The sequence below is a fragment of the Ammospiza nelsoni genome, chromosome 1 (assembly GCF_027579445.1).
Source record: "Ammospiza nelsoni isolate bAmmNel1 chromosome 1, bAmmNel1.pri, whole genome shotgun sequence".
Taxonomy (NCBI): Eukaryota; Metazoa; Chordata; class Aves; order Passeriformes; family Passerellidae; genus Ammospiza; species Ammospiza nelsoni.
The window spans coordinates 8,612,825-8,633,876 of NC_080633.1; positions in this window are offsets into that span (position 1 = coordinate 8,612,825).

Consider the following 21,052-nt stretch of genomic DNA (forward strand, 5'->3'; position numbering starts at 1 on the left):
GGTAATGGCTTCAAACTGAAAAAGGGCAGGTACAGATGAGGTATTTGGAAGAAATCTTTACTGTGAGGGTGGTGAGGCTCTGGCACAGGTCACCCAGAGAAGCTGTGGATGTCCCATCCCTGGAAGTGTCAAAGGCAAGGCTGGACAGGGCTTGGAGCCACCTGGGATAGAGGAAGGAGTCCCTGCCCATGGCAGGGAGCTTGGCCTGGATGATCTTAAAAGATCCCTTCCAACCCAAACCATTCTCTGATTCCATGAATTTAATAAGCTAACCAAATATATTTATTAGTCAGCTCCAAATCTACTTTCCTGGTGCCCTGGGGTGTGGCTGGGACTGAGCTGAGAGCTCAGCTGGAGGAGCAGAGGGACCCTCAGTGCTGGTGGGCTCCTCCAACACTCCCTGACCCCCACTGCTTCATCTTTCCTTGAGAGTTAATCTCTTTTATGAAATTTGACATTGAAATGCCTCCCTTATACAGCAGATTATTACTGTAATTAGCTACAGGATAAATAACAGTGTATTGAGTATTACACTAGATTTCTCCTTTATTCTGTCACTGAAACATGTTTTTCCCCTATTGCTTCTCCCAAATCATCATGAGACTTTTGTGAAGAGAATATTTGCACAAAAAGCTGTGGGCAATTGCTCTTGAAAAGATTCTTGCAGTTACTTAATACTGTGAAAGGGCAAAATGAAATGCTATTTAAATGTATTTTCATGCTAAATTAGAATAATGAAACTTCCTCTCGATGCTCTGGCAATGAAATTGGAGACAACTCACTTTACCCAGGTAAACTGGGAGCAGCTCCTCATACAGGAGGAATGGAAATCCTCAGTAGTTACTTTTAATATTTTAGATGGCTGTTTGCCATCCTTTAATGGCAAATCTTTTAATTTCTTTTAATATTTTAGATGGTTGTTTGCTTTTTTAAAAAATAATTTATTGTAGTATGCTCCACTTGAAAACAAACTTTCAGTGTGGCGCAAGATGGAGGAAAGAGGATTCTTGATGGGAATCAGGGAAAATCCAGTGAAAACAAGGTTGGGGAGAGTTTTAGGGGTCCCAGCATAAGGAGCTGGAGAGGGACTGTGCTCAGCAAAAGGAAGTGACATTCTCTGAGCATCATCAAGGAGACAGAAGACACCACAATTTCGGGATACAGCATGCTCAGGCTCCTTTGGGGGCCCTTGCTGCATCTCCCATCCTCCCAGCTCCTAAAATCACGCCAAACCCAAATCCCTTTGCATGAGCAGCTGCTGCAGGCACCATGCTCCTCTAAAACTGACATCATCCCCTTCCCTCTGGAGAAGGGCTGGTAAACAAACCCTCTCCTCTGCGACAAGGCTGTGCTGTGGCTCTGAATAGCAACTCCCAGAGCCAGCCAAAGCCCAGAGCTGATATTTTCTCCGTGGCAGTGCCCTTGTGCTTCCGTATCTCGCGGCTCCGCAGCAGCGTGGCGCCAGGCTCGCCATATGTGCCGAGTTCCTGCCTCCCTCCTCACTGGAGCAGCATTCCAGCCTGGAATGGGGCTGGGCACTGAGAAACTGAGAAAATTAGACTTTCCTTCCTCCTCTTCACCTTAGCAGTGCCCACAGTCCTCAAGGTTAGGTTTGTAGGGATGAGGAACTCAGGATGGTGATGTTTCTCCTACGAGTCACTCTAAAACCTCCTGATCCTATTCCTGAAGCAAATAGGCAGGAGCTGCAGGAAGAGAAATAGGGTTAGGAAGCCCAGCTGTGCAAAGAAGAAGGCAGGAGAGAAGTGGCAGCATTTTCCAGCTCTGGTAAATACAAATATCCACAGTGAGGGACAGGGATGGCCTCAGCAGCCCCAGGACAGAAGTGTCCCATAAGTGTGCACACCTTGGTAAAAATGCTAGCACTCACCTTCTGTGTGTATCTATGTGTCTATTATTTATATATATATATATATTTATATATATATATATATATATATATATATACACATATTTATATATATACATTTATGTATATATATACACACATTTATATATAAATTTTTGTATATATACAATTTTTATATATATATTTATGTATATGTATATATGTATATATGTATATGTGTATGTGTATGTATATGTATATGTATATGTGTATGTGTATGTATATGTATATGTATATGTATACGTATATGTATACGTACATGTATATGTACAAAATGGGGGTTTTATATAAACATTTATATAAAAATTTATATAAAAGCATTTCTACAAAATGCTGGTGTTTTTAATATATATGTATGTGTATATGTACATATGTTTATATGTATGTACATTTATACAAATACATGCATATCTCTATATATAGATAAATATTTGTGTGTAAATAGATACATGTGTAAATTTTCCTGTATCTCTCCTCTCTCATTGATGATGTCTAAATAACATCATTTCTCCATGCTGGACACAGTCCATCCCCAGTGTTTCTCCTGCTGGGGCCCCTGAACATGAAAGCAGCCTCATTTTTCTACAGGGAGCCAAGAGCTGCCCTAATTCCCATCAAGAAATCCTCTTTCCTCCATCTTGTGACACTTAAAAACTTAGTTTTTAAGTGAAGCAGGCTATTTATAAAAAGAACCCTAAAGGAAAAAAAATATTATAAGGAATGCATTTGCTGATTTATTGTACCAGCACACCCACACACACACACCCAGAATAGCCCAGCCCAAACCACAGCCCTGCCCCTCAGGACAGAACCCGCCTGGCTCAGCAAGAAGCAGCTCTCCTGATTATCATTTCACAATCCAGAGCACCTCACCTCCCATCAGATGTGTGTTTTCCTGTCGTACAGCTCACCTGAGGCTACGCAAACCCCTGTGAGCTGCTGCTGCCTGTCTCAGCCCTGGGAATACAACTTAATGATTCGCTCCTCGCCTGGACCAGCATGTCAGCCCCTCCTGATCATACAACTTGTTTAACCTCTTAGGAATAGGAGCTACCCTGACACCTGATGTGTCACATCAGTTATCAGGATGCAAGAGAGAGATCTGGCTGCCCCATCTCCATAAATCCTTGATCTCTGTAGCAGGGCTGTCACTTCTCCCTGCAGAGGCTGTAATTTCGGGTTTGCTTTGAGCTGGCTGCGCTGCACCTTGGGTTTGATATCTTCATCACAGCTCAGAGCCTCCGTGCCAGCCCAGGATGGTGTTGCTGTGACTGCTCTCAATGATGGTGCAAGGTGTCCAGCAAGGACTTCAAAGCCTTTGCAGATGCTTTTTAATGAAGGCTCGTAGTGAGCTGTAAAGTGAAGAGGCATCATTAAATGTCTGCACAGACAGAGAGAGGAATTATCGCTTCTGAGGCCGTCCCTGAAGGTCACACCCCTGAGTGGGCTCAGCCAGGATGGCGCAGCCCCCCTGTCCCGCCCCACTCATTAGAAAACACTTTATTTTAACCAAATTGACACCTCCATAGCAGCAAAGTGGCCATAAATCACAACATTAAAGCCTGGAGATCAGTGCTGCTGCTCTGAATGCAGCTTGAGCAACTCACTACTGCCCATCCATCTCCACATCAGGGCATGCCCTTCCTTCTTCTCTCCTGGAAAAAAAATCCTGGAAAAGAAGTAGTCCAGCCTAAGAAAAACCCTCTTTCCAAACTGGGAAATGCCACCTATTATAAGAACTTTTTTCCCCCTTTTTTCACCCATCCAGTTTAGTTTCCATGGAAACATGGCCAGTAAATCGGCCAGAGGCAGCCCGGGAGTGGGGAAACCCCTGGGGAGGGTTCCATACCTGAAAACTACAAGGGGTAATTTGCAAAACACGGGGTTTTTGTTCCTTGGGGACTCCCAAGTCCCTCCAAATGTTTAAATGCAAATAAAAGATTAGTAAGTTTCCTATAACAAATATAAGCACAGAGTTTAACAGCAAAATATTCCCACCTAAACCTGGCTGGTGCTTTGGAGAGTCTCAGCTTCAGGTGGAGATTCTGGTGCATGGCCTTGTCCCTTGCACTGGGGACAGATTTTGGGGCTTGGGGGTTAAGATAGGATCAGGGTGGTCCCTGAGGTCTATATAAAGGAAGATGTAGGACATAAATAGATGTGTCTAAGTATTTACACAAAAACAAAAAGAATAAGAGATTAAAACCTACAAATTTTAAATATATTAAATGTTATTTTTTAAATATTTTAAATGTTATCAGTGAAAACAGAAAGCACTGATAAGTGCAGCTATGGGACAGCCCTGGAAACCAGAAATCACTTTCCATAAAGAAAGAGTCTCCAGCCTCAACCAGATGCACCATTCCATGCCATCCCACTGCAGGGAAACAGCCTGACATGATGCACATGGAAGCAACGCCACCTTTTTGACATATCAGCAAAGAAATTCCCAAAAACATTTGCTCAACACTCCCTTTCCCCAGGATACATCATCTGGAATAGTCTCATGTTGGAGACCCAGGCTAAGGCTGAGCAAACCTGAACCCGCGGCTGCATCTTGCTGCTGACCTTCCCACTCGCTGTGTTTAATTCAGAAATCCAATTATATCGCTTTTAAATCCCCAAATCTTGTGCTCTTTCTCCTGTGCACATCTCTTCTCCAGCCCTGATCAATATTTCCAAGCCTCTAACCAGGCAGCAAACCTCAACTGCGCCGCAGGATTTGCTCTCGCGCCGCCAAAGCAAAGCCCTTCCCTGCTGCTACCCACGAGCCTGCCGTGCTGGTCAGGGAAAATCCACCCAGGGGGGTGATGGACGGCTCTAGCCCACCTCTCTGCTGCTAGAAAATTAAAATTAAAAGCCAGCTGTGGGTGTGAAGCCGGCAGGGGCCGGGTGCTCCCTCTGCCGTGCGGCCGCAGCAGTGATGGGCTCCAGGCAGGGATGCACAAAGCAGGAAGGGAAAGTCCAGCCAAAGATCTTGTTTTCACATTAAAGTAAAGGGTTTAGTAGCTAGTGAGGATGTTCTCTGCCTGGCCACATGTGTCAGGTGCTGCTGGCAGGTAGAAAGGCAAGCTGGAGAAAAGAGCTGTGGGGACAAAGGTGTGATAGGGTGATTGCTCTGGAGCCCCTTGGTCAGGTTAAATCTGTGTTTCAGAGAACACAGAGGCCCCTGTGTTCAGGACCTCAAAGAACAGATATCTGGAAGATTGCAGGATCAGTGGGTGCCTGCAAAGGGACAAGTTTTATTCCTGGAGGCTTTGCACATGCTGACTTGTATCAGCACTGCTGTTTGCCTTAGAGAGGCTGTAGCATCACTAAGAGGTCAGCTGAATGAAGGAGGTGATTTTTGTCCTCCTTAACTTCCTTGCAGCATCAGCCCAGCCAGCCCTGAGGAACCCTGCTCTCCCTTGCAGAAGGTTTAACCCGTAACCAAATATTGTGAGGCTGGGGCAAATGTGTCATGAGCTCCAGGACATGGCTGGGATGGAGGCAGAAGCTCAGCCCTGCCCCTGTCAGTGTCTGCCAGGGCTCAGCTTAGAGATGTGCCCGTCCTGAAGGCAGACAGAGATTGAGCACTGCTTGTGCTCTTTCATGATGCGAGTAGGTGGCCAAGCCCACTGCCTGACACACAGGGCACTGGAAGGTGCTCTGACTTCTCTCCAGAACCTTCTTTTCTCAATGTGAGCAACCTTAGGTGTCTCAGACTGTCTCCAGGAGTAGGTGCTGCAGCCCTCAGAGCATCTTCATGGAGTCCTCTGAACCTGCTCAAGCAGCTTCACATCTTGTTTATACTTAGGGCCCCTGAATAATTTGTATCACTGCTTATCTCACCCTAAAAATATGTTCCAAATCCTTCTTGGGGGTTCCCCTGGGTCAGGATACCCAAAGTTACTGTGTGCAGCTCTAACTGTACAGCAGAGGGGAAATACCTCCAGTAACTACTCAGTTAAATGCACATAATCAGCCATTTGCTGTATCTTTATTTCAAAATAAGGGGAAGTGCCTTGCACCCTATAGTGCTGGTGGCTGCCTCCACTTCCCCACCCAGGCTGTGGCAGGGACATTTCTCCTTGTGGATGGGCTAATGGGGAGGACACAAGTCCCTGCAAAGCCCCCCCATGCCTTCAGCACCAATCCCATCAGAGAGGAGCCCGAGGACAGCGGCTGGGGACACTCATGCATGTTTTCTCTAAGTGGGGAGGATGGCAAAATTGGCAAGGGGCCAGCGGGAAGTATTTGTAAACACTTTGTAAATGATCCAATTTTCCTGAGCATCTGTTCACGACTCACTTGCCAGCTCATGGACCCAGTGCTGGTTGCTGAAGTGGCAAAGGCTGGAAAAACCCCAGACTCAAAGCCCAGACTCTGCTGTGACTTCCATCCCATCACCCAAGCAATTAAATGGCAACAGCCTCGCTCTGACAACGCAGGCTCCTCGAAATAATCAAACTCATTGTCAGGAAGGTGCCTCACCATTATTGCTCCTCAGAACAATGTGCTGCAGCCTGTAGCTTTCATGTTTTTCTTGGGATGGCCTTGAAGAGCCCGGCGCTTCAAAGGACGAGGAGAGACTTCTGATCTTGTCTTGGTCTCGGTGTTTATTAATTGTTTATCTAAAAGATTTTCTTTCAGCCTGACAGAGGTCTGCACAGCAAGTCAGCCATGGGCACACTCCCCAAGCCCCCGGGCGGTCACTTATCTTTATACCTGAAGTTACGTGTACAATATTTATCATTTTTCCCCAATACCTTCTACCCTTATTAACCGGTGCACTTCTAGTAATGACCAATCCCAAAGTGCCACCATCACCACAGAAGATGGAGGCCAAGAAGAAGAAGAAGAAGAAGAGGACACGCCCCAATTCCTCCATCTTACTTCTTTAGACCCCCCTGTACCAAAATCCTAAACCCTGTGTTTTACACTCTAATTAACTTATCCCTTCACCATTCACCCAGTGAATCCTCCCAGTCCTCATACAGGTCTCGTCTCCCGTGCAGGATCAAAGTCCAGCCACCAGACACTTCTGGCAACATTCCAGGACTCCCGAGCCCCCCAAGGGTGGTCTCGGCCACTCTGCACCTCCATCCTGAGGTGCTGAGATCCCACAGCAGCCCACAGACACCTGCAGCTGGCCTCCCATCAGCATCCTTTGCCATGGTGAGGACATGGCCTGCATTCCTCCTGGAGAGCTGCTCACAGCCTCGGCCATGCTGGAGCTAGGGCTGACTATGACTAAAACCTAGTTTGGTCCTAGTTAAGCCAGCAGCAGTGAGAGCAAGTGTTTTCCATGCAGGGTTAAATATTACAGCAAGCTTGACACAGTTTTCTAGGTTTTTGGATAAAGACTGAGCTCAGGAATTGGCAGCAGCCTGTCAAGCCTGTTCTGTGTCCTGCTATGCCCTTTCCCACTGAAAGCAATCAACTCTTTTTAAAAATTGCAATATTTTGCAAAAAGGATTTCTTCTTAATAAAACACCTGGAAAGAATGCTTTCTGATTTATTGTACAAGCACACCCACACACACATCCAGAAAAGCCCAGCCCAAGGACACCAGGCTCCACAGACCTAAATGAATAGTGAGGATCCAATAGATATTTAGAGCTGTGGTCCCAGCTACATCTTCATTTGTTTTATTTTTTTCCCCTTTAAATTGGGTTGGAATCACAAGACCAAATCTCCATTTTCAGCATAGATTGGGACCCTCTTTGCAGGCAGGATCTGCAGGCAGGACAGTTTATCAAGGATTTGGAGCAGACTGAAGAAGCAGAAGGGATGTACTGATTCTTCATCCCATGTTAGTCAGTCTTACAAAGACCACAAGGTATTTCCTGCTTCTTACTTGGGAATTTCACATGGAAAATTCCTCAATACTGAAGGATGCAACGATTCTAGGGATGCTTTTCATCCCCACTCTCTTCTGTCTCCAGTAAATTAGTGCTTATGTGGGAAATGAGCTCAGACATTGCCCCGGGGTCAGAGCATCTGCCAGCATTTGGCTAGTCAAGCTCTGCCATCAGTGCCCATCAAATCCTGCTTTCACACCCTGGCCTGGGGTTTTCAGAGGTGATATATTAATATTTTTATTTTTTCCCAGGTGAAGATGACCCCATTCATGGCTCCTAATCCCTTTGTCCTCTTGCTAATAATTAGAGCAGTGAGAGGCCGGGGAGCACGCCTGGCATGCCTGGGAAAGAACAACTCTGCTGCCTCAGGGAGGGTTTCTTCAGCCAAAGGAGAAATTGCTAAAATAAGAAAAGGAGAAGGGAAAAAAAGCCAGCAGCCCTTAGACGGGCTGTGTCTGTTCAAGGACAAAATATCCCTCCCTAAAATCCCTGGTACAGGAAGGGAAGGGAACATCTCCATCAGGAGGGAACCACAGAAAAGGGATGGAAGGGAGGAATCACAGCACGTTGGGTGAACAATGCAGGATCTTTGTGGATACCCAGGGCACTGGGAATATTTCCCTGTCTGCTCTGGGGTGCCCTGACCACCAGGGCAGCACTGACTCTGACCCTCATTCATGGAGAAAGTTTCCTAAACTCCAGAATAGACCAGAATCCACAAAAGTGTGAAATAGATTGTAGAGAGTAGTGTAGGTGTATCACGTGGTGAGAAATTGAGGTTTTGGGATTTTTAGTGTGTTGTGGATGGAAGCAAGATGGAGGGCACAGGGTGTCATCCTGGGTTTCTTCTTCATGCTTCTTTTTCCTTCTTCTTCTTGTGTTTGGGTGGCATTTTGTAATTGGGCAGAAAAGTCCACATGGCAGCTCTGTGGCATCAGTTATTGGGTTAAAAGGAAAATAATCCAGGTGTCAGTTCTTAATTGGATTGTTTAGTCTTAAAAGACCTTGAAACAAGAGATTGTTGGCCATTTTTGCCGTGCTTTTCCAGTACACTGAGCCTGGTGTGCAAAACTCTAGATAAGATAACAATAAACAAGAACCTGAAGACATAAAAAACCCAGTGCATCTCCCTTTCCTGACACAAAACTGCTCCAGGAGGGTGTCCCCCAACAGGGGAGCCCCCCACCCTGAGGCCCAGAGGTTGAGAAACAAACAGATCTTGTGCTAAAAACTAAAGGTGCTGGAGGCTCAGACTCCACTCATGTCACATCATCAGAAATCTTTACCTGGATTTAACAGGATGGTCTATTTGAACCAAGAGGGGAAATTCTGTTCCTTACTGTATCACTCAGAAATCCCTGTGAGTTTCTTGCCATGCAGGCTCATCTGTAAATGAATCCTGGAGTTGAAAACCCAGCCAACCTTCAGACTGGCCTTGTTTCAGTGACTTTTTGGTTTTGGGGGTTACTTGTGGGAGGTGTGGGCTCCCCTAGGTGGGCTCCTTGCTGTGAGGAGGTTCCATGGGAATTTGTCACAGCAACGCCATGGAGCTCATTGCCACAGAAGAGCAGTAGTGTCACCTCACCTGCCAAAATCCCCAGATCAAATTTTCGCATCCCCAAAAAAAGCCCATTTCAGGCATCTAACATCTAACTGGGATGGGCTTGCAGGACAGACGATGATCATCTCCTCAGACCACGGCTCACACATTCCCACTGCAAAGCTTTTCCTTGAGGCTTTTCTTCACTGAAAAAAAAAAAAAAAAAACCAACCAAAAAAAACCAAAAAAAAAACCCCAAAAAAACCCAAACAAACAAAAAAACCCCAACCAGTCTTGTGGTTAATGTATCTTGGAACCTTTCAGGCTCATCAGTGCAATATTTTTCTTCTAGTTTTCATTAACCTGCCTATAGTTGGTTGTGTGTTCTTGATTTAAAACCAATGAAGCCTAGAGTGGAAAGCCTGGGTTATTTTTCTTGGGATTCCATAGACCCTAGTCAAGTTCCCAGCAGAATATTCTAACACTGGGAATTAACTGGAGTGTCTTTTCTTGTGCCCAAGCAAGTCAAAGTCTGGTTTCAATGTGCAATAAAAGCAGAATGGTACCTATGGGATAAAGGGCAAGACACACCTTGAACTGGCATGGTGAAATTATCTGTAAGCACAAAAGGAAGATTATCCGTAAGATTGAAAGGAAATGGCTCATACATATCCAATAAATAAAAATAATGATGTTCTGGTGTTGGGTTATGAAAACAGAGGCAGGAAAAGCCCTTGGCTGGGGAGGTTTTCATACCAAAGAAATTAAAATATCCATTATTTCCAACATAAAGCTACTCAGATTATTCTGCCGGTTGCACACAGTATCACCTGCCTTTGCAGTGAGGTCTGGTTTTGCTCTGGTGTCTGATGACTCCAACTCACCTCTAAAGGTGCAACCTCCTCACAGTGAGCAGGTGCAGCTTCGGCAGATCCCACTGCCCAGAGCCCTGCCCAAGCTGACCTGAATGTTTCCCTGGGTGGGCATGACCGAAAAAAGGCTCATTTTGGTCTGTTCTCCCCTGGGCAGGAGGATCCAGGAGGCAGGAGAGGTGATCCAGGGCTTTTTAATGCCTTGATAAAATCTCCAAAAGGGATTCAGCAGCAGCACCAGGACACCAGGCTGCAGAGAGGGTAATGCTTGTTTCAGCAAGAGGCACTTCCTCCTTCCCTCAATCTCTGTGTCCTTCCTTCCTTCCTTCCTTCCTTCCTTCCTTCCTTCCTTCCTTCCTTCCTTCCTTCCTTCCTTCCTTCCTTCCGCCACTTCCTTCCGCCACTTCCTTCCGCCACTTCCTTCCGCCACTTCCTTCCGCCACTTCCTTCCGCCACTTCCTTCCGCCACTTCCTTCCGCCACTTCCTTCCGCCACTTCCTCCCTCCCTCCCTCCCTCCTTCCCTTCCCTTCCCTTCCCTTCCCTTCCCTTCCCTTCCCTTCCCTTCCCTTCCCTTCCCTTCCCTTCCCTTCCCTTCCCTTCCCTTCCCTTCCCTTCCCTTCCCTTCCCTTCCCTTCCCTTCCCTTCCCTTCCCTTCCCTTCCCTTCCCTTCCCTTCCCTTCCCTTCCCTTCCCTTCCCTCCCGCCTCCATTCCTCCCTTTTTCCCCTGCTTTCATCCTTCCTCCCTCCTCCCATCCCTCCCTCCAGCCCTCCCATCCTCCCCGGCTCTTTTCAAACAGGATCCCCCATTCAGAGGGGATTTCTCCACGCCAGGCCGATCAGGGGGATTAAAGAGCAATTAAACCTGATAAATTATCTGCCTGAAACATTTTTTCAAAGTGGCCACTGTGCTGGAGCAAAGTCCCCGTCGCTTCATTTCCCCTGTGAAGGGGGATCAGCGCAGATCAAGCCGCGCCGACCCGGTGACCTCCGCCTGTGCCGGGCGGGACCGAGCGAGTGACACCGGCAGGGCTGGGACCTCGGGGAGCGCCGGGGATGCTCCCAGGCTCGGGAGGGCAAAGCAGAGAGGGAGCAGCCTGCTTCCTTTAGGGCTAAACAAACAGAGCTCGCAGAAATCGTTGTCCGAATTTCCCTCCAATCTGATATTCTGCATCTGCTTTGGTGAAGGCTTCAGCTGCCTCTGGCACTTCGGAGCTTTTCCAGCTTCTGCTTGGCTGCAGGAGCCAGGGTAGGGGGCTTTGATGGCAATTTGGAGCATCCTCGTGTGAAAAATCCCAGACCTACCTTGGTCAGCTTAGTGCCCTCGTGTAGACAGCGAGTCTTCTACAGACCTACACCAGCCCTCAGGAGCTTTTCTTCACTGAAAAAGAAAAAAAAAATAGTCTTTGGCAAAAAAACCAAACCAAACCACACCAAAACAAAACAAAACAAACAAAAAAAAAAACAAACAAAACAAAAAAAACCCCAACAAACATACAAAAAAACCCCCACAAAAAAAAAATTAAAAAAAAAAAAAGCCCCGTCTTGTGGTCAATGTATCTTGGAGACTTTCAGGCTCATCAGCGCAATTTTTTTCTTCTATTTGTCACTAACCTGCCTATAGCTGGTTGTGTGTTCTTGACTTAAAACCAATGAAGCCTGGAGTGGAAAGCCTGGCTTGTTTTTCTTGGGATTCCATAGACTCTACTCAAGTTCTCAGAGGAACATTCTTCGACAGACATACACCAGCCCTCAGGAGCATTCCAAAATGCACTGTGGTTTCTAACTGGGTGTTTTGAGCTACTGTACAACCTCAGGCTGTTTTATCTGTCCTTTCCCTCTGTCCCCTCAGCCAAGGGTCCATAAAATTCCTGCTTTTATTTTCAGCCCCGTGCTGCTGCACAACTCAGCTGACACCTGGATCCGTGCCCTCCCAGCTGATTGCCTGTTCTCAGCCACAGCAGAACTGTGCCTGCTCCCATCATGGGTTTATCAGAGAAAGGGGTTCAGCCCCATGGAGCACTCCAGATTTTGGGCGCTGTAATAAGGAGCAGGATTCAGCCCCTGAGACAAAATCTTTGATTTCTATAGGAAATCATTTCTGATTTCCTATAGCATATTCCCTAGCATTTCTGGCCCTTGCATTTTTCTGGTTTTCTTTCACACACCTTCACTCCATTCGTTAGAATAAGAAAAGATGCCACAAAAAAAAATCTAATGATGCCCAAGTGACTTATATTAATGAATGTTAATGTTAATGCAATATAGTGACAACCCAAAAACGCATGAAAACAAAACGCAGCTCTGTGTGGGAGCACAATTTTGAGTACAGCCTTGCAAACTGGGGGAAGGAGGGAAAGCAAGGACAAAAATAGTTTCTGATAGACTAAATAATTGAAAATAAGAGTGGGATCAAGGATTGGAGTGCTAGGAATATGCTTGTAAAGTGCTAATGCAGTGCTATGCAGCTGTATCCAGATTTCATATCCTTGCTGGAGCCCCTCCATGTGGAAGTCCACCCCTTGCCTCTCAAGTCCAGTTATTCAAGTTATTCAGAAAGCACTTTGATCAAAACTGGGATGCTCAACTCTTTAAACAACAAATCACTGCTTTTCTCTGGCCTGTCTGCTCTACCAACACCTTGAAAATCTTGGTCAAGTTACCTATGAGCTTGTTAACCCAGAATCAGCACATGGAGAATTCTGCAAAGGCCACATCTAGATAAAGAAGATATTCCTTGCTGTTTGAGCTGATGGACACCTCAAAATATAGGCTGAAATTTTAAAAATGCACTTTTATTTGTGTATAGGCTAGCCCCTTCTGCTTTTACTTTCCCTGCATGGCCTCACATTAATTACCTGGCTGAAACACCCTGGCAAAGGGAAGTGCTGGGGACACCATTCCTGCAGGGATTTCAGACACATGTGGATGTGGCACTCAGGGACAAGGTTTAGTGGTGGGTTTGGCAGTGCTGGGCTAACAATGGTTCTGATCTCAGAGGTCTTTTCCAACATGAAGGATTCCATGGTTCTATGATTCTGTGGGCTGAGAATGACTTCAGGTACATGTCCACAGCCAGTGAAAGAGAAAGATGAAGTCACTCACCCAAAGACATGAGAAATTCTGATCTGAAATGGAGATTTCATCCTGGAACTGTTCATCTCTTCCCTTTTCTGGCAGAGATGAAAACTGCAAGACATCCATGTCCTGGGAAGCTTTGGCAGTGTTGGCTGAGAGTGCAGATATTCAGGGGACAAAATCACTTGAAAATAAACATTTCTGCTTAGGGGCATTTGATACCAGAGGGGCCCAGGGCACACAGCATCCATTCCCACCCAAGCCCATCCATTTTAGGTCATCGTCCCCATGATCACCCCCTCCCTACACAGTCCTTCTGCCCAGAGTGCCTCTCCCTGCCCCAACACCCACTACCCCAGGTAACATCACAGCATCCTGATGTGTAGCAGCCAGGAAAATCCAAAAATTCTTTTTCATTTCTATCACCTGCACCCACACCTCATCTTCTTCTCCCTCTGCTGGGAAGCATCTCCCCTCCTCATGCCCATGCTCCCAGGCAGGGGCTTGCTGGATAACACAGCCATCATCACAATGCTCCTACCATTAGGCATAATAATGCTGCTGGGATTATTTCCCTCCTACTATAAGTGATTCATTAAATTGATTTCACAAGGAATGGCTATTCCTGCTCACAGCACCATCCGGAGCACACGAGGAGTGCACGGCGTTATTTACATTTGTTTGCCCGTACCAAGGCTGACTGTAACTCCATAAATATTTATGGCAGCAGTGTGTATCTACAATACCCAGTCAATTCTCAGCGAGTGCTGTGTGCTAGGCTTTCTGCTCTATCCCGTGGTTTTATATAAAACCGATGATGCAGAAAGGTAAGGGAAAAGGAAAAAGACAAATTCCTGGTCCACATGAGCGACGGGAATCCACACCTCTGGGAGAGCTCCCCAGACAGCGCGGTTTGCAGATGCTTCATGGCACACAAGTCCGTAAGTCAGGGGAGCTGTGACCCGGCTCAGACGGGCTCAGGAGCCGGCTCTGCACAAGCCGAGGCAGCGCCAAAGCCTGCGAGCCAAGCAGGGATGGATTTACTGTCCTCCAGCACTTGTGGCAGGCACGGTGCCAAGCGGCATCTCCAGCGAGCACGGCTGGGCATTCGCTACCCGGGCTACAGGGGGATATTTACTGAATGACACTAATAAAACCCAAAAAACAAAGCAGGCTAATGTCGCTAATTCCCTCGGACAATTTAAATGCACATATTTTAGGAGAGGAGCAGCCTCCCGCACATCCACTCTCACACGTTCTCTCTAGGTACCGAGAACAATGCGGCGCTGCACTTTGGAGAAGAAAGTGAGAATAGATTTGGGGACTGGAGGTGCCAGGCAGAAGCCGCCGAGCCAAATGTCACAGAGCCCTGGGGCTGCAGGGGAGAGCAGCAGAGGCGGTGTGTGAGCATCCTCTCGGCAGGGGCACGGGGGGACAAAGCTGTCTGCTCAGGGTCACGGCAGCAAGTGCCACCTCACCAACACCTCCCTCAAACGCTGCACACAGCGAACATGCGTGCAGCCCGAGCAGAATCGCCCCTGGATCCGCATCCTGGCTTCAAGACTAAGTGCACAGCTCTTGCAGTGCTGAATTGGGCAGACCTGGTCCCCTCTCCACCCTCATGGCCACAGCTCTCCTTCCAAACGTCCTTCCTGCAGGACACCTCTCCAGGGCTGCAGGGAAATGTCTCGGCGGCTCCCCTGCGCTGGCAGCAGCCCCGGAGCAAAGGAGGTGTCGCCACTGGCACCTCCCTGTGCCATCGTGGGGGTCACAAATCACTGGGGACGTCCTGAGCACGGACAGTCAGCACCCAAATTCCAAACAGTGCCAAGATCGGCACTTGCATCACTCTTGGGGTTGTTTGCATCCCTCTTGGCCGTGTAAATGACATTTTTCATCCCTAACGAAACCAGGGCTGTGTGTCCTTTCCCTGCTGCCCTGCAGGAGCGGCCCCAGCAGGGCAGGGCTGGTTTGAGAGGTGAGGGGAGCGTTCCGTGCCCACCCAGAGGGGCAGGGCAGGCAGAGGGCACGCAGGGAGGATGCGGCCGCCTCTGTCGGCGCTGACCCCCGAGCCCCGGCCCCTGTCCGTGCCTGAGGCCAGGCAGGGTGCCGCCTTTGTGGGGAGGCGAGGGGAAGTGCCCTCGCATCCCTCACGCTGACTCGCCTTCACCAGGGACCTTAATTCAGCAAAAACCGCAGCCGTCACGGATGGATGGGGAAGAGGGGAAGGGAGGGTTGGGGGTGATCGCTCCGGCAGCCCTTTCCCTTTCCATGGCTGTGCCCCGCTTCCTGCAAACAGACGGCGGCGGCAGCCTCGGGGAGGGGGCACAATCTCCTTCCCCAAGCCCCAGCACCCTCCTGCATCCCACCGCCCTCCTGAGCCCTGGAGGGGCCGCTTCCCTCGCTGCGATGTTTCCTCTTGTATGACACAGGGAATGCGAGGGTTTAGGCGATGAAGGGAGGGATTTTACCCCTTCGCATCCACTCCTTTTGACGGCTGAAAGGTGCCTGTGTGGCACCAGGGGCTGCGTGGAGCCCCGTGGCCTCCTCCAGCCCCGGCCCCCAGCATCGACCCCTTCCTCGCCCCCTCCGCCTCCCTTGGGCAGCTCTTCTCTCCCCCAGGTTTGGGGAGGCTCCAGCGCCGCTTTCGCTGCGAGGTGGAAAGATAGCTCCTTTAATCTCACCCCTAACCCCATGACCTTCCTCCCTTAAGGAGCTTTTCCCCTTCATGTCACTGCTTTTTAAAGCCTCCTTTACAAATAAAAGCAATTTCCTTTTGGAACTGTAGCTATGACATGGGGAGATGCGCTTTTTTTTTTTTTTTTTGGACAATAAAGGGGTAAGAATGGGGGGCCAGCTTCTTTTTGGTGTTTGTATTCGGCAGGGTCTGTTTGTTTTGATACTTTACATAAGACTGTAAACACCAGGCGAGTTAAAAGCTTTAATTAAAAAAAGGTGGTGAGCTGGGGAAGGGAAGAAAAAGGGGGGAAAAGCCTTTCAATGGATACAGTGACTTAGGGAAGCAGCCCCAGACAGACAAGATAAATATAGCCCGGGAATCCAAGAAAACTAGAGGACAAAAAAAATAAGAATATGACGGCATCAACCCACAAAACGCAGCAGCTCAGCGCTGTGGCACCGCGCACGATGGGCTGAAAGCGCCCTCGCCCCTTTTTAGCGCCCGTAAAAATCCCTGCGGCAAGGCAAGGGAGGTGACAGCCTTGTCCCCAGCACCCCACACCCTGGCTTTGAAGTTCCTGGGGGGGTATTTGGCTGTTCTCACGGGCAGGTCCGTGGTGAGCCCCGCGATTCGCCTGAGCAGAGCCGGGCGCTGGGCTCGGGCTGGCCGGGATGGAGCCGCTGATCCCGTCGGGAAAACCTCCAAAAACTCTCGGGATGCCCGAGGAGGTCACGGCTCCCATCCCTGGCAGCTGCCGGGGCCTTGGAGGGGCTCTCGGGGTGAGGGACAGAACCTGCGGCGGGTCCAGGCACAGAACCGGGATCTGCAACAGCCACGGGGAAGGGGAACGGCAGGAGGGAAAATAGGGAAAAGAGAGAGGGAAGGAAGGAAGGAAGGAAGGAAGGAAGGAAGGAAGGAAGGAAGGAAGGAAGGAAGGAAGGAAGGAAGGAAGGAAGGAAGGAAGGAAGGAAGGAAGGAAGGAAGGAAGGAAGGAAGGAAGGAAGGAAGGAAGGAAGGAAGGAAGGAAGGAAGGAAGGAAGGAAGGAAGGAAGGAAGGAAGGAAGGAAGGAAGGAAGGAAGGAAGGAAGGAAGGAAGGAAGGAAGGAAGGAAGGAAGGAAGGAAGGAAGGAAGGAAGGAAGGAAGGAAGGAAGGAAGGAAGGAAGGAAGGAAGGAAGGAAGGAAGGAAGGAAGGAAGGAAGGAAGGAAGGAAGGAAGGAAGGAAGGAAGGAAGGAAGGAAGGAAGGAAGGAAGGAAGGAAGGAAGGAAGGAAGTGTCGGAAGGAAGGAAGGAAGTGTCGGAAGGAAGGAAGGAAGGAAGTGTCGGAAGGAAGGAAGTGTCGGAAGGAAGTGTCGGAAGGAAGGAAGTGTCGGAAGGAAGGAAGGAAGGAAGGAAGGAAGGAAGGAAGGAAGGAAGGAAGGAAGGAAGGAAGGAAGGAAGGTTGCCCATCGCAGACCATGCCAGCCCTCCCCACTCCTGTTCCCTGGCACAGAATGGGTGCTGTGGCTGTGCAGCAGAGCCCTCTCCCCCCCCCCCCCCCCGGACCCCTGGCCCAGCCTCCCCCCGTCGAACTCCCGCTTTTCCCCGCTTTTCCAGGCCCGGCGGCCGCGGAGGGACACGCGGAGGGTGTCGGGGTCCCACAGCGGGGCGGGGAAGCTGCCAAGGACGAGGACGGACGGGGCTCGGGGCTCTTGGTGTCCCCGCGGAACTTTCTCAGAGCAGGGAGAGACCAGAACGAGCACCTCCCGCCCGTTCTGCAGCCAGCCCCGGCCCCGGTCCCGGCGGGCAGCGCTCCTGCCTGGCTGACAGGGACCCCTCTCTGAGAACTGCACTTTTGTTTGTTGCTTATTAAAAGAAAAGGCAGATTTTTATTTGTATTCTGTGTTCTGGGGTTGGGGTGGTTTTTGGTTTTTTTTCGCTTTGCTTTGGAGGTTTTATTTTGTTTTCCTGGAAGCCCTGAGGAAATGCAGGGTGTGTGCAGCGCGTCCGGGCCATGCCCCCATCACTGCGTGCAGCCCCTCGCCCATCCCGGTCCCTCGAGAGGCACCCAGGGCAGGGGACAGCCCAGGGTAAGGGGCACCTTCACCGGGAGGAGCCGAACGCCCCCAGAGCCCGGCCCCAGCGCAGGGGGCTGTGTCTCTGTCGGGGACCCCCACCCTCCTTCTCCCCCACGATGGGGCCGACAGGAGCCCCCCAGCCCCGCATTGCCGGGGCACTGAAGGACGGGGAAGGGGCAGGAGCCCGGAGCTGCTGAGGAGGGCAGGGATTCCCCAGAGCTCTCCCGGAGCCTCGGCGGTGCGGTGCGAGCGCGGCTGCGCTCCCGCTCCGCAACAGCTGGAAAATAGCCTTCGAGAGACCATAAAAGTTGATTATCCGGTGAGGAGCTGGAGTGGAAATTACCTAGTTAATTAGAGCGGTGGCTTTATTCTGCCTGTGAGTAAATGCCGAGGTGTAAATCCAAGGGAATTTAGGGGAATTAGCTGCCTGTGTGGAAAGTGCAGGAGCAGCTCCAGCATCTCGCCGCAGCCCCTGCTAATGCTGGGGTCGGTATAGAGTTGCTGAACTTTACCGTCACAACAGCTCCTGTTGTGTCTGCACGGATTAACTCCTCCGAGTCACGGGAGAAGCGGGGAAAGGTTCCTCAGTCGCGACATCCGCGATTGCGCTCGCTTGTGTCGGCGCCGGTGCATAGCGGGTGCGTGTGAAACGGGCGGACGCGTCATCTCGCTAAGATTAAATAAAAATGGTTTCAGGGAAATAATTTTGTACTTCTCCGAAGCTGTTCTGCCTCCACAGCCACAGATGAGCGAGCGAACGGCGATCCCACCCCGCGGATCCGCGCCGGGAGAGGCGCCGGGTGCCCCTCGCAGCCGGGGACAGACAGCCCTGCCCGGGACAGAGCCACAGACAGAGCCCGAGCAGCCCCCGGCGGTTCCGACCGGCCGGGTCGGGCTGTACCGGCCGTGTCCCCCCCAGCTGCGGGGGCAGAAACCGGGGCCGCATTTCTGGTTCTTTACAAAGGTGCTGTGGGTGTAAGTCAAAGACACAGGCGGAAGGTTTAGCTCCCAGCTTTATTATTTAATCTATTTTAATTTCATTTATTTATTTTTAACAAGGAGTCACGAACTATTTCTTCGCACAGGCCAAAAACTTTCCCGCAGCGACAGATAGTTTCATCCCTGGTCATGTTTCGGGCGGGTGGGTTTTAAAGAACGGCTCGGCAAAACAAAGTCCAGGCACTCCGGGGCGGGAGCGCGAACCCAGTGACACTGAGCGTCCTGGCGGGGCCTCGCTGGCTCGGGGAGATCCGCTCTAGAGGGCTGTGGGATCCAGCCACGAAACAGCGAGCACTGCCCTGGGAAACCGAAAGGATTTTTCCTTTTTCCTTTTATTTTCCCTTTTCCTGTTCTTTTCTTTTCCCTTTTTCCTTTTCTTTTCTTTTCCCTTTTTCCTTTTCCTTTTCCTTTTCTTTTCCCTTTTTCCTTTCCCTTTTTCTTCTTCCCTTTCCTTTTCTTTTCCCCTTTCCTTTTTCCTTTTCCTTTTCTTTTCCCATTTCCCTTTTTCTCTTACCTTTCCTTTTATTTTCCCTTTTCCCTTTTTTCCTTTCCTTTTTCCTTTTCCTTTTCTTTTCCCATTTCCCTTTTTCTCTTTCCTTTCCTTTTCTTTTCCCTTTTCCCTTTTTTCCTTTCCTTTCCCCTCCCATTCTCTTCTCTTCTCTTCTCTTCTCTTCTCTTCTCTTCTCTTCTCTTCTCTTCTCTTCTCTTCTCTTCTCTTCTCTTCTCTTCTCTTCTCTTCTCTTCTCTTCTCTTCTCTTCCTTTCGCCGACCACCACATTATTGTGCTCTGGGCTGTTGTTTATCCTTACTTTCCACCTAACTTTAATAAAATTGGAGGCTTTTATCGCTGTTGTCTGACAGTTTTCGATGGGCCCGGCAAGGCTGTCCCCAGTCCCAGCCTGCGGGCGGAGGGGAGGGGGCTGCCCCCCGTGGGCAGGGGCAGGGCAGGAAGAGGGGCCGGGGGAGTGCAGGGGAAGGACGGGGCAGCGACAGGACAGGGCCGGGGGCAGGGCGAGGCTGGGCAGGGCCGGGCCAGGGGCAGGGCGAGCCGGGGCCGGCACTCCCACCCCACCCGCGCACCCTCCCTCCCGTGGGAAGGGGCGGCTGCTCCCCGTCCCTCCTTGCTGCGCACGGCAGCCGTGACCGAGCGCTCCTCTCCCGAGCCACGGCTCTGACATTCACCCTCACCCGCTCCCTCCCGAGCATCCTCCGTGCCCCGCTCCGCTGCCCTCGCTCGTTCCGTCCGGAGCCCGCCTCGGGCCGGGCCGGGGCGGCAGCCGCGGGCTCTGCCCTCGCCACGAGCAGCTCATGAAATTTTCATGATCTCGCAAGAAAGTGGAAGCCAGGCTTTCCAACCCGTCTCTTTGCCCCCGTTGATGGGAAAGTATTCCCGCTGGAAGGGGATGGATGGGCGATGCCGGTCCCACGGCGGGCTGCGGGATGGGACCCGGGCGGCCGCAGAGCGCCCTTTATCCTGCCTGGCATGGGGGGAATTTGGGAAAATCCGGAGGTTCCACGGGTTTCATTCTTGTGCTTGTCGGCGGAGCAGCGAGAACCCGGCGGCACTGGGGAAATGCGGCCGTGCTGGCTGAGCTGTTCCGGCCCGCGGGCCCCAGGAAAGCCTGCACAGGGCTAGCCGGGGGTTGCTGCTGGTTTTCCCCTTCCAAAATCGATGCCAGAGCCCAGGGAAGGCCGGGCAGCGCCGGGCACAGCGCCTGCGACACGGCCAGCCTGGCAAAGGAGCAGCGACCTCTCCCCTGTCCTCTCTCCAGCTCCAGCGCGCTGCCAAAGCTGCCTCAAAGGCTTCGCTCGGAAGGAAAAGCGCTGCGGGTGTGAGCGGGAGGCGCACGGGGGCCGCCGGGGTGGCCGCGATGTGCCCGGGCTGTGCCCACGGGGCAGAGTCGCTGTTTGTGCCAGATCTCTCCCGGCGGCACGGCCAGGGACAGGCTGGGAATGGGGGAATCGCTGCAAACCCGGAAAAATTTGGTGCAAGCCTGCGTTTTGCAGGCGGTCATTCCACGCTGGAAGAGCGGGAGGTGCAGCACCTCCCTTGGCTTCTACTATTGCTCTGGGCATTTTGG